This window comes from Nyctereutes procyonoides, unplaced genomic scaffold (genome assembly GCF_905146905.1).
Source record: "Nyctereutes procyonoides isolate TBG_1078 unplaced genomic scaffold, NYPRO_anot_genome, whole genome shotgun sequence".
Lineage (NCBI taxonomy): Eukaryota > Metazoa > Chordata > Mammalia > Carnivora > Canidae > Nyctereutes > Nyctereutes procyonoides.
In genome coordinates this window covers 22,894,144-22,908,082 of record NW_026575136.1, presented here as the reverse complement: position 1 = coordinate 22,908,082, position 13,939 = coordinate 22,894,144, and positions in this window count along the sequence as shown.

Sequence of the window (13,939 nt, the reverse complement as noted above, 5' to 3'; positions counted from 1 at the left end):
CGCGGGGGGCCTGCTTCTCCCTCTGCCTGTGTCTCTGCCTCTCTCTCTCTCTGTGTCTCTCATAAATAAATAAATAAATAAATAAATAAATAAATAAATAAATAAATAAAATCTTAAAAATAAAAAGAAAATAAAAATAGATGTTGGAATCTGGAGATTATTTACAAACTATATGCAGTCCAGTCCTGCTCCAGACTAAAAGCATTTTTGAAATTCATATATTCCAATTCGGAATTTATGTGTATTATACAGTCTCAAAAAAGAGCAGAATGAGGTGGTCAACCGCAGAGCCACCCCGGTGCCCCTCTGTGTGGTTCTAACAGGGGCTGCGGTCAAAGTCCTGGCCGGCCTGGCCTTCTCCGAGAACGGCTCAGGGGAAAGGGCCTGCTTCTCCAAATGAGTAACCACTCAGCTCTGAACCAGTTAATAGCCCCGAACACCCTCAGCTAAGCGCTCAGGACAAGGGGCCTCAAAACCGGAGACCCTGGAGCCCAGCCCAGCCCAGCGGCTTCATTAGGCCGCTACTTAAGGGCAGAGCTCCTGTCGCTGTGTGACATGCTGTCCCCCAACCCCTTTCTGTCCCGGCTCTTGCTGGCGGGGGGCTCGGCCGTCGGGGTCCGGGAGCTGCCCAATGCTGCTGGCCAGGCCACCCCCTCCCCGGGTCCTGGCCCTCCTGGTGGCTGCTGGCCAGCGCTAGGCAGGAGAGGAGAGGGCCACGCGGAGACACGGTCACCCTGGCACTGGGCCAGCAGGTCCACGGGGCGCTGTACCTAAGTGCCAGCTTGCTCCAAGTCTGGGGGTCCCCCGAAGATGGGAGTCATACAGGAATCAGGTAACTCTCCAGAATCTAAGTCCCCGAGAGGAGACCGAGGTAAGCACCCCACGTTGCAGAAGGCAGGGCCCCCCTCCAGGGAGCAGAGCGTGAGCCCGGCCGTGGCCTGTGGAGCCCCCTTCATCCCTGACACACTTGACGATGCCATCTACCTGGCCCACCGCTCTGAGCATCACCTGGAACCGTGTGGATGCAAGTTCTTGGTAAAGAGCGCTAAGTATCCCGCCGTTTGTCTCCCCCCACCCCCGGCAAGAAACCAGGACCAGCTGGACGGCAGAGTCGTGCTCTCATTCTCCTTCTTCTATTTTTTTTTTATCATGGTTAAATACACATACCATAAAATGGACCATCTTCGTGTCCATCATTTTAGTGTACAGTTCAGTAGAGAAACAGATCTCCAGAACTTTTTCATTTCGCAAAACTGGAACTCTGTATTTTTTTTAAGATTTTATTTATTTATTCATGAGAGACACAGAGAGAGGCAGGGACACAGGCAGAGGGAGAAGCAGGCTCCCTGCAGGGAGCCCGATGTGGGACTCGATCCCAGGACCCCAGGATCACGCCCTGAACCAAAGGCAGATGCTCAACCACTGAGCCCCCCAGGAGCCCCTGGAACTCTGTATCTATTAAATAGCAAGTGCCCTTTTGCCCTGCCCCCAGCCCGTGGCAACCACCATTCAACTTTCTGTCTCTATGAATGTCTCTAGATACCTCATGTAAATGGAATCAAACAGTACTTTTATTCAGCTTTTTTAAAAGATTTTATTTATTTATTCATGAGACACACAGAGAGAGGCAGAGACACAGGCAGAGAGAGGAGAAGCAGGCTCCCTGCAGGGAGCCTGACGCGGGACTCGATCCCAGGACTCCAGGATCATGCCCTGAGCCGAAGGCAGACGCTCAACCACTGAGCCACCCAGGCGTCCCTTTCATTCAGTTTTAAAGAACCAGTGCTCGGCAAAGCATCTGGTCCCTTAAAAGACCCTCACTAAATTACCACTGGAGGGCATGAATGGTGGTTACCATCCTGTCTACCCCCGAGGTGTTCAGACTTGTCACCTTCATGAGGGTGAGTATGCCCCAAACTCCCACATAGAGGAGTTTTAGGGCAATGAAAATACTATGTATAATATTATGGTCATGTGTATATGCCATTATACATTTGCCCAAAGCCATAAATATACAAGAGCAAACCCTAAAGTAAACCATGAGTTTTCAGTAACTATGATCTGTCAATGTAGGTTCATCCTTGGTTTAAAAAAAAAAGAAAAAATACCATTCTGGTGAAAGATGTTAATAATGGGGGAAGCTATGGGTTTCCTGGGACTTGCCATGTAGCACTGAAAATCCTGCATCCTGGGCAACCCCTCAGGCCCAAGCAACCTGGGACAACTGGTCACCCTACCTTAGCTAGCTGGCTCTGCCAAAGAATGGAGCTTGACCCAGAGATTCAGGGGGAGCTAGAATTAGGAGGTTTCCTGCTGAGCTGAGTTGATGCTTCCCAATGAAAAATGTTTCTGAGGGACTTGGGCTTATTGTCAGAGCCTTTGGGCCCAAGGATCAGTCTTTTTGCTCAGAATTGGGCTTCCCTCCTCCCTGAGGCCTCCAAAGAGATCTGAGTGGACAGTAGGTGAAACTGACTTGTCTCCCTCGGCCATCTGTAGGGCTCCGATCCTGCCCTGGGGCAGAGCCAGGTTCTGCGGGGTCTGGAACTTAAGCAATTTGGGGTCCTCTTCAAGAAAATCCTGGATATATATAGCCATGGGAACCTGTTACTAAGGTTCCTCTCAGGGCCCCAGAGGGTTCAGGCAATCAAGAGCCTTGAAGGCTAAGTTCCCTTAGCTTTGTAGTACATCTCTCTTCTAGCTCGTGCTTTTTTTTTTTTTTAAGAAATTGATGTAAAATACACACATAATAAAATTAACCATTTTAAAGTGTACAATTCAGCGGCATTGAGAATCTTTACAATGTTGTGCAACCACGGCGTTTATCAAGTTCCTAAACATTTTTATCACACTGAGAGATAACCCCGTACCCAATGAGCAGTTTGCTGCCATTCCCCACTCCTGCTGGCCTCCAGCAACCATGAAGCTGCATCTCGGTGGATTAACCTATTCTGGACGTCACATACACGTGGAATCATACACTATGTGGCCTCACTTTCACTTGGCGTACGTATTCAAGTCTTGTCTGCATTGCCACATGCATCCAGACTTCATTCCCTTTTGAGGAGTAAATCATATTCCACTGTAGAGCTAGAACACACTTCAAATTCTAGTTTCTCCATATTCTCACCAATGCTTATAATGTTCCATTTTTGTTTTTATTTTTAAAGACTTTCTTTATTCATTTGCTGAGAGAGAGCAAGCACAGGTAGGCAGAGCAGCAGACGAGGAAGGGGAAGCAGACTCCCCGCTGAGCAGAGAGCCCAACTCGGGGCTCGATCCCAAGACCCCAGGGACCATGACCCGAGCTGAAGGCAGACCAACTGAGACTTAACCAACTGAGCCAGCGATGCACTCCTTGTTCCGTTTTTATTTTTAAATTGTAGTCATCCCAGTGGGCATGAAGTGATCTCTCAGAGTACTTCCCCTCATGCTCTTTTTGTTTTCCATTCAATTTGACATTTTCTCTGACTTACAAAAACATCTTGAAAACAGTCATTTATGCAGAAAATTTTGTTTCTGATAAGTAGTTGTCAACAATAAAGCATTTCCTTGTGTACTCACAGCTGTGCCCTCAGCCCCTAAACATCTAAATGCCAGGACACGGATATGGGCTAGGCAGGTCTATCTTCCCAGGGATGAGCTAGGATCTGGGAGTCCCAGATACTCTCCAATCCTGGATTCAAAGTTGACACACTTGGATTCCATCTTTACTCTGACACAGGGAGAACTATTGGGTCCTCATATTAGTTTCCCAAGGTTGCCAGAATACCATAGACTGGGTGGCTTTAGCAACAGACATTTTTATTTTTTTAATTTTTAAAAAATTTTAAAGATTTTATTTATTTATTCATGATAGATACACACACACACACAGAGAGAGAGAGAGAGAGAGAGAGAGAGGCAGAGACACAGGCAGAGGGAGAAGCAGGCTCCATGCAGGGAGCCCGATGTGGGACTCCATCCCAGGTCTCCAGGATCACACCCTGAGCTGAAGGCAGTGCTAAACTGCTGAGCCACCCAGGCTACCCCCAGACCTTTATTTTTTTCACAGTTCTGAGATCAAGGTACTGACAGGTGTGGTTTCCATCTCTCCTTGGTTTGTCGATGGTCGTCTTCACATGGCCTCTCCTTCTTTGTGTGTGTGCATCCTTGGTGTCTCTTCCTCTTCTCCTAAGGACACTGGCCATATTGGATTAGGACCCCACCTGCAGGACCTCATTTAATTGTCCCTCTTCAAAGGCTCTTTCTCCAAATACAGCCACAATGAGCATTAGGGCCTCAACCTATGAATTCGTGGGAGATGCAATTCTGACCCTCAAAGCATGGGCCTTATAACTGTAAAAATAATTGAAATGCATTTGAGAAGTTTTAAAAAACTGAAAAGTAAAATATCAGCCCTCTACGTGCCATTCATTGTATTGTTGAGGTCTGCCAGATGGTGAGACACGGCAGAAAAAGCTGTGCCCTCTGGGTCAGGAGAGGATGACTTTCCATTTAGAGGCTACCCCCGCAAGTCCTTTTATTTCTCTGGCCCAGGAGTTTATGATGAGGATCAAAAGAGAAAATATGTTTGAAATGATAAAGCACTATAAAAAGCAAGTCGTCATCATTACCACTTTTCTTGTCCCTAGAATGCAATCTCAGCTCAGCTATGTAGTTATCAATTTTGTCACTAAATGCCACCTCCTCGAGTGCTTGACTTACAACATTTGCCACTGAATTAGTAATGAATCAGCTTGTCTGTGTGATAGAAAACCCCAAATAACAGTTGCTTAACAAGATAGACAAATTGAAGAAGAAAGCAATCTGCTTCAAGAAGTCTTCAGGGACCAATCCTTATGGGCCAACACGGTGGCGTCAGTGTTCCCAACATCAGGACACAAAAGGGATGATGAGGAAGAGAGAAGAGAAGGGTGGGGAGCCACGCAAGCCTCATAGCTTCCTCCATCCCATTGGCCAGAACTTAGTCACTTGGCTACACCTGGCTGCTAGGGAGGTCAGCAAATGTAATCATTACAGATGGCCATGTCCTCCAATAAAGGTTTTACTACGAGGAAAGATGCAAAAAATACATATTGCAGGAAACTAGGAGTCTCTGCTTTATAATAGCTCCTCAGATCTTCTGAACTTTGGCAGTTACACAAATCCATCAACAGGAAGTTGCTGGAAAAGCCAAGAAACATACAGAGTCTCCCGCCCCCCCTATCTAAGACCCGCAGTGGATTCCTATAACTATGGATAGTACCCAACCCTATGTATACTAAGGTTTTTTCATATATATATCTACCAATGACAAAATTTAATTTATAAATTAGGCACAGTAAGAGATCAGCAAAAAAACTAATAAAAAATTATTCATTGGCTATAGCCTATTGGCTGTTTGTGATTAGTTGTCTGTAAGTTTCAATTTTGTAAGCTGAGGCACTTAGAGGTGAAGATTTTGGTTTGCTTATGGGGGGCCCATGACATTAGAGCCAGCTCTCAGTCTAATGGTCTCCTTGTTAAATTAATTTAGCAGTTATTATTCGTCTTATTATTAAAAACAGGTTGTTTATAGTGATATAGAAGTCAAGAAAAATGGGTCCTTTATTTATTCAGCACCGATTCTGGGCTCCGGAAATTTTTTAAAAAGACCAAACAGGGCAGCCCAGGTGGCTCAGTGGTTTGGCGCCGCCTTCAGCCCAGGGTGTGATCCTGGGGACTCTGGATCGAGTCCCACGTCGAGCTCCCTGCGTGGAGCCTGCTTCTCCCTCTGCCTGTGTCTCTGCCTTTCTCTCTCTCTCTCTCTCTCTCTCTCTCTCTCTCCTCTCTCTCTCTCTCTGTGTCTTCCATGAATAAATAAATAAAACTTTAAAAAACAACAACAAACAAATCCAAACAGGTTCCTGCTGGTCTGGAGTTTGAATTCTGGTGAGGGAATCAGGCGAGAAACTCATGGATGAAGGAAAAGGAAGGAGGATATAGGAAAATGGTCATGAGGGATCCCTGAGTGGCTCAGTGGTTGAGCACCTGCCTTCGGCCCGGGGCGTGATCCTGGAGTCCCGGGATCGGGTCCCGTGTCAGGCTCCCTGCATGGAGCCTGCTTCTCCCTCTGCCTGTGTCTCTGCCTCTCTCTCTCTCTGGGTCTCTCATAAATAAATAAATAAATAAATAAATAAATAAATAAATAAATCTTAAAAAAAAAAAGAAAATGGTCATGAAAACAGTTCTCACTATCTCACTGTGTGACGGGCACTGTGCCAAGGATTTTCCATGCTTTTTCCTACTCAATCCTCAGAGCAACCCCAGAGGCAGATTATTATTATCCCCATTTTACAGAGGAGGAAAACAGAGACTCAGGGAAAGGACAGTGGCAGGAAATGGCAGAAACAAGACCCTGACTTCCTAGTGGCTACATTTAGCTGCCTGCCCTTTCTGCTGTTGTTTCGCTATTTAAAATACAGCCTCCAGTGGTTGGGAGGAAAATTGTATAAATCAAGGAATCTTTAAAATACACTCTATAGTAATTTATTGTGCTCCTGCTCTTAAAGAATATTCCTGGAAGTGTACTTTATCTAAATGAGGCCTCTTCCTGGGATAACCACTTCATCAGCTTCCGTGTCCCTGAGGTCAAACGCTCTGAGTCAGCCTGCACTAATGACTGCTTTAATCGGAGGCCTGTTTAATTTATTTTTCTCCGGAGCTGAGTTCTTTGGCAGAGAACTTGAGAAATCTCATAGCTCACAACTTGGGAACTTCTACGCTAGGCGCTGGAAAATACCAAGAAGCACAGCTGACCTCTGAGGTTTTAGGAGAATACATCCAGAGACCTTCAGAAGGCTACAAATATGCACACCTTCATGCCAGCAAAACATTCTCCAGTAAATATACTTATGCATTGGGCGGTGTACTTGCTGAAATATCATTTTAAAAAAAATTATTTAGGGACCCTTGGGTGGCTCAGCAGTTAAGCGCGACTGCCTTCAGCCCAGGGTGTGGTCCTGGGGTCCTGGATCGAGCCATGTCGGGCTCCCTGCATGGAGCCTGCTTCTCCCTCTGCCTATGTCTCTGCCTCTCTCTCTGTATCTCCCATGAATAAATAAATAAATAAAATATTTTAAAAAATTTATTTAAGTAATCTCTACACCCAGGGTGGGGCTCAAACTCATGAGCCCAAGGTCAAGAGTTGTATACTCTTCCGACTGAGCCAGCCAGGTATCCCTGAAATATCATCATCTAAACATCATGGTGGACAAGCCCATGTCACATCTCATCTGACTTCCAGTGAATTTTACTCTATAGCTTAATCCAAACTTTCTGTTTCTTTTTAGCCAGAAATCATTACTTCTGGGGTACCTGGGTAGCTCAGCCGGTTAAGCAACTGTCTTTGGCTCAGGTCATGATCCCAGAGTCCTGGGACCCTTGGCAGGGACTTGCCAGTCCCTCTGCTTGTGCTCTCTCCCTCAGTGTCAAATAAATAAATACAATCTTTAAAAAAATATATCATTACTTCCTGAAACATGCCCAATTTCTCTCCACCACCTGGATAAACACTGGCTTTTTTCTTTTTCAGGGCTCTGAGTATTTATCTCTTCACATGAGTCATGGCACATCCAGTTACAAATAGGAACCAACAACAACAACAAAAAAATAAATAAATAAATAAATAAATAAATAAATAAATAAATAAATAAATAAAATAAAATTAAAAAAAAAACAAATAGGAACCAACAGAGTGCCTGAGTAACTCAGTTAAGCATGGGACTCTTTTTTTTTTTTTTAAGATTTTATTTATTTATTCATGAGAGACACAGAGAGAGAGAGAGAGAGAGAGAGAGAGAGAGAGAGGCAGAGAAACAGGCAGAGAGAGAAGCAGGCTCCATGCAGGGAGCCCGACGTGGGACTTGATCCTGGGTCTCCAGGATCACACCCTGGGTTGAAGGCAGGTGCCAAACCGCTGAGCCACCCAGGGAATCCCAAGCATAGGACTCTTGATCTCAGCTCAGGTCTTGGTCTCAGGGTAGTGAGTTCAAGCCCCATGTTAGGCTCCATGCCCAGTGTGGAGCCTAATTAAAACAAAAACAAACAAAAAAGCCAACTCGGAACCACCAAAACTGAAGGAGACATAGATGCTAAGAGGCTGCTCTTAGTGAGCCAGGTGCAAATTCGTGGCTCAGTGAAGTGAGGAAGAACCACAAGACATTTACACTCAAGCCAACAATGAAAAGTTGAAACTATTATTTTTTTTAAAAGATTTTATTTATTTATTCATGAGAGACACAGAGAGAGAGGCAGAGACACAGGCAGAGGGAGAAGCAGGCTCCATGCAAGGAGCCCGATGCGGAACTCGATCCCAGGACCCCAGGATCACGCCCTGGGCCAAAGACAGGCGCTCAACTGCTGAGTCACCCAGGGATCCCCAAAAGTTGAAACTATTAGTGCTATAGTGCAAGAAGACAACATTTTTTTTTTTTAAAGATTTATTTATTTCAGAGAGAGAGAGAGCACACACAAGCATGAGTAGGGGCAGGGGCAGAGAGAGAAGCAGACTCCCTGTTGAGCAGGGAGCCTGATGTGGGAATCGATCTCAGGACCCTGGGGATCCTGACCTAAGCCAAAGGAAGACACTTACTACCCAGGTGCCCCAGAAGTAATGATTCACCCAGGGGCCCCAGAAGACAACATATTAATTACCTATGGCTACATAAGAAATGAGTCCAAAATACAGTAGCTTAAGACAAAACAAGTTATTTATTATTGCTCTTGGTTTCTGTGGGTAAGGAATTCAGACAGGGCACAGTGGGGATAATCGATCTCTGCTCCACAGTGTCTGGGCCTCAGCTGGAAGACGGGGAAGCCTGTGGGTTAAAATCATCTCATGTCTGGGCATTCACGCCCAGGACACTGGCTGTTGGTGGGTGGTGGGGGTGGAGGGGCAAGGGATCCACACTTGGTGGGTGGAGGGGCAAGAGATCCACACTTGGTCTCTGTACATAGCTTGGGCTTCCTCACAAAATGGTGCTTGGGTTCAAAGGGCAAGCATCTTGAGAGGGAGAGGGGCAGAGAGAGAGAAAGAACCAAGGGGACACTGTCACTTTCTACTACCTACCCACAGAAGTCCCGATGGCATCACTTCCGCTGTGTTCCATTGGTCAGAGCAGCCTCTGCCACCACCCAGACAAAAGGTGCTGGGGGAAACCTGCTTCCTCTGGTGGAAGGAGAGATGGTCCCACTGTAGGAAGAGCATAAGAGACAGGATAAAAATGGAGGTGTGGCTTTCTTTGGAACATATAATCTGACACAGATGTAGGTGGAGCTCAAAAAATACTTTTTGAGTAAATCTGTAAGTGCTGAACACCTGCTCTCAAAGAAGCTACAATCCAACTGATAAAATAAAGCGTAGAATCATAGAACCCTTTGCTCAATGGCACCGAAGACCAACTAGCTCTGTGGCTCTTGGCTGTTTGTGTATCACTGGTGGTGCTTTGGGAGAAGTGCTGTGCTATGGTCAAGCGACTTAGTTTCAAGCTCCAGCTCAGCTTCTCACCAGGTGTGATCTTGGACAAGTTAGCTAATCTCTCCAGACTTCTGTTTCCTCTTATACAGTGGAGTGAACCACCTGGGTGGCTCAGGGGTTGAGTGTCTGCCTTTGGCTCAGGGCGTCATCCAGGGGTCCTGGAATTGAGTCCCACATCGGGGTCCCTGCATGGAGCCTGCTTCTCCCTCTGCCTGTGTCTCTGCCTCTCTCTCTCTGTCTCAAATACATACATACATACATACATACATACATACATACATACATACATTAAGAGTGATTGACCTGGCCAGGAAATTTCTTTTTTTTTTTTTAAGATTTTATTTATTTATTCATGAGAGACACACACACACACACACACACAGAGAGAGAGAGAGGCAGAGACACAGGCAGAGGGAGAAGCAGGCTCCATGCAGGGAGCCCAACGTGGGACTCGATCCCGGCCCTCCAGGACCACAACCTAGGCTGAAGGCAGGCGCTAAGCCTCTGAGCCATCCAGGGATCCCTGGCCAGGAGAATTCATTCAAAATATTTGGTATAAGGTAAAAGGATGACCTTGTGTCCTTTCAATATCATATGGGAGCACTGCCAAGCCCAAGGACATCCCAAATTTTATTTAATTCTTTAGGAGATGTACTTTTGTCTTGCCATGTACTAATGACCAATGGCCAAATTCTCTGATGTTACATGTTAACTAGTAGATTTCCAAGACTAGGGCAGATAACCCCACAGCTTATAGTTTTCTTGTCCCATAGGGCACTAACCAGTTTTGTCGGTAGCTTAGAAAACTTATTTTAGGATGTCTTTCCTGACATCTGTTCATCAAATTCTCCTTTGAACCAGCTTTATCACCTTCCTGGCACCCTCAGGAATTAGCTACATAAATAATTGACATGTTTTCATTCTATATTTGTCTGAGAGTCGGGTTTTTTGCTTTTTTTTTTGTTTGTTTGTTTGCTTTTTGAAAAGTATGCTTTCATAACCCACAGTCCTATGCACTAGGAGAAAAAAAAAAAGTTATTAGTGTCCTAGCTATTTACCGGAGCTGATGAGGGCCAGGATGACTTTAAAGGAATGACTTTTTATAGAAAGACTTTTGAGAAGATCTTGATAGATGTGAATATTTTTCAGAAGAGGGAGGACATTTGAGAACTGGGGGATCCTCAGTGCAGAAGAGCCAAGTAAGTGGGGAAGTCAATGAACAAACCAGAAGGCCACCGTCTGGAGAGCGTAATAAATAACGTTTTGAAACTAACCACATGAAAGGCTATGGATAACCTCACCATTTCATGAATTGTGAATTATTAAGATGAAATCCAGAAGTTGTTAAAAAAAAAAAGAAGAAAAAGAAAACCAGCAATTTTTATGTATTTAAATTGTATTCAGTTTGGTTTTGTACTTTTGTTCTTTGGCTTTTTTCAACATAGAAGGAGTAGCAATATGGTTGCTCCGGCAGGCAATATGCTTGCTCTTTCTACTCAAGCCTGCATGGGTGGCCTTTCCTGGGCTTACTTTAGAAAGGAAATGAAATAGTGCTCTTGGTCATGAAGTTTTAATCTTTTCTCCTGGGCTCTGCAGAGCCATCCAGTGAGAAAAGCCTGTGTCAATGCAGGGGGTTTGGGTTACCAGCTAGACGAGTAACGTATAGAAGAAAGAAGTCATTTTCTGCCTTTGAAATCTTTCTTTAAAACTCATGAATTTTTTATTCTGTAAATTAAAGAATGATCAAGGACAATGCTTGGAAGCAAGCAGCCAAGGGAACCCCTTGCAGAAAGCCACGCCCAAGGGAGCCCTGTTTGGAAACAGACTTGAATTTCACTCCCTTCTATACCCTCCTGACTTGTGCAGTTGGCATTTCGGCTTTCAGACACTGCTTCTTTCCTTCTTCAGATTGTAGTGAGCTGAATAAAACACAAAATTTACTATTTTTACTCTTTTTTAAAAAAAGATTTTATTTACTTATTTGACACAGAGAGAGAGAGAGCATAAGCAGGGGGAGTGGGAGAAGTAGGTTCCCCACTGAGCAGAGGGCCCGACATGGGGCTCGATTCCAGGGTCCTGGGATCACCACCTGAGCTGAAGGCAGATGCTCAACTACTAAGCCACCCAGGCGCCCCTATTTTAACCTTCTTTAAGTGCACGGATAATGGCATGAAGCACACGTGTGGCATTTCCATTGTAGTGCAACTGGCACCACCATCCTCCCTCCAGCTCCAGGACTCCTTTTACCCTGCAAACCTGAAACTCTGGCCGTGTTAATCAAGACCTCCCATCCCTGGTGACCACCATTCTGCTTGCCATCTCTGTAAATCTGACCATTGTAGGTACTTCATGTGAGTAGAATCAGACAATATTTGTCCTTTTGTAAGTGGCTTATTTCACTGAGCATAATGTCCTCAAGGTTCATCCATGTTGTAGCATCTGCTAGAATTTCCTTCCTTTTTTAAGGCTGGATAATATTCTACTGTATGTGAATGCCACATTTTGTTTATCCCTTCATACGTCCACGGGCCCTTGAGTTGTTTTCACCTTTTGGCTGTTGTGAAGAATGCTGCTGTGAACAGGGTGTACAAATATCAGCATGCTACTTTTTATGCACCCACTTGTTATTTTATTTTATTTTATTTTTTAAAGATTTTATTTATTCATTCATGAGAGACACAGAGAGGCAGAGTCAGAGGGAGAAGCAGGCTCCTCGCAGGGAGCCTGACGTGGGGCTCGATCCCTGGACTCCAGGATCACGCCCTGAGCCTAAGGCAGACGCTCAACCATTGAGCCACCCAGGCATCCCTGTTATTTTATTTTTATTATTATTATTTTTTAATAATACATTTATTTTTATTGGTGTTCAATTTGCCAACATACAGAATAACACCCAGTGCTCATCCCGTCAAGTGCCCCCTCAGTGCCTGTCACCCATTCACCCCCAACCCCCGCCCTCCTCCCTATTTTTATTTTTATTTTTATCTTTATCTTTTTAAAGTAGGCTCCATGCCTAGTGTGGAGCCTAGTGTGGAGCTTGAACTCATGACCCTGAGATCAAGACTTGAGCTGAGATCCAGAGTTGGACACTTGACCAACTGAGCCACCCGGGCACCCCTGTGTACCCACTTTTAAAGAAATGATCAGGGACGCCTGGATGGCTCAGCAGTTGAGCGTCTGCCTTCAGCTCAGGACATAATCCCATGATCCTGGGATCGAGTCCCACATCAGGCTCCCTGCCTGGAGCCTGCTTCTCCCTCTGCCCCTGTCCCTGCCTTTCTCTCTCTCTCTCTCTCTCTCTCTCTCTCTCTCTCTGTGTGTGTGTGTCTCATGAATAAATAAATAAAAAATCTTAAAAAAAAATAAATGATCAGGATGGTACAGAAGACAAAGGCATGTTATCACACCCTCAGCCTCATGAGGGGCATTTGGAAATGTTTTGTCCAGTCCTACTCCTGATGCATTTCCAGGAAGAGTTAAGTCATAAGCTGTGATAGCAATTCAGTGTTGACTGGCTATTACCCCCAGACCAAATATTCATGGGAATAAGGGACTGAGTGTTTGGGGGTGGCTATTGGCAGCCCTCCTGACATAGTCCCCCAATTTCCCACCCCCTCTCCAGTAGGAGACCAAGCAGCCCCTGACCGCAGGAGGTGGGCAGGTGATGAAGCCAAGCCAGCCAGATTATGTTCCTAGGAATCTGAAAAATTCATCTGATGGCAAGATCTCCAACAGAAGCTCATTATGAGCCTCTGCTGCCGTGGTCCCCAGATCTGTCCGGGTTCCTGCTTTCAACGCTGTGAGCAGCTCAGTATCATTCAAGTAACCTTCTCCTTTTGGCTTTCAGTTCATGAGTCAATTTCTAGTGCTTTCTATCAAAGAACTTCAACTAATAGACTATTCAAAGACTAATGATGCTTGAATTTCTTCAGGAAATATAGGAGTGCCATGGAATCCAATTTGATATGAACATGACCTATTTTATTATGGTCCATTTCTTTGAGCACTGTCCTGCTAGCTATTTTAAAAACATGTCCTGGGGCACCTGGGTGGCTCAGTGGTTGAGCGTGTCTGCCTTCAGCTCAGGTCGTGATCCCAGGGATCTGGGATCGAGTCCAGAACTGGGCTCCCTGCAGGGAACCTGCTTCTCCCTCTCTGTCTCTGCATTCCTCTCTGGGTCTATCATGAATAAATAAAAAATCCTAAGAAAATCAAATAAAATAAAAACATGTCCTAACCGAAGGAAAATCTTTCTCTGTTTCCCTCTGTGTCTGCACGTCCTTTTCTTTGTGTTTATCTCCGGCTCCCTCTGTGCCTGTCTGTCTGTCTCTCAGAGGAAAAGCAGAAAGGAAGACTAAGGAAGGAAGCAGGAGGGACTGAGGTTACAGGGCAGACTCCTCGACTGAAGAAGACCGTGGAAAGTTCCAGAAGGGTGCTGTTCTC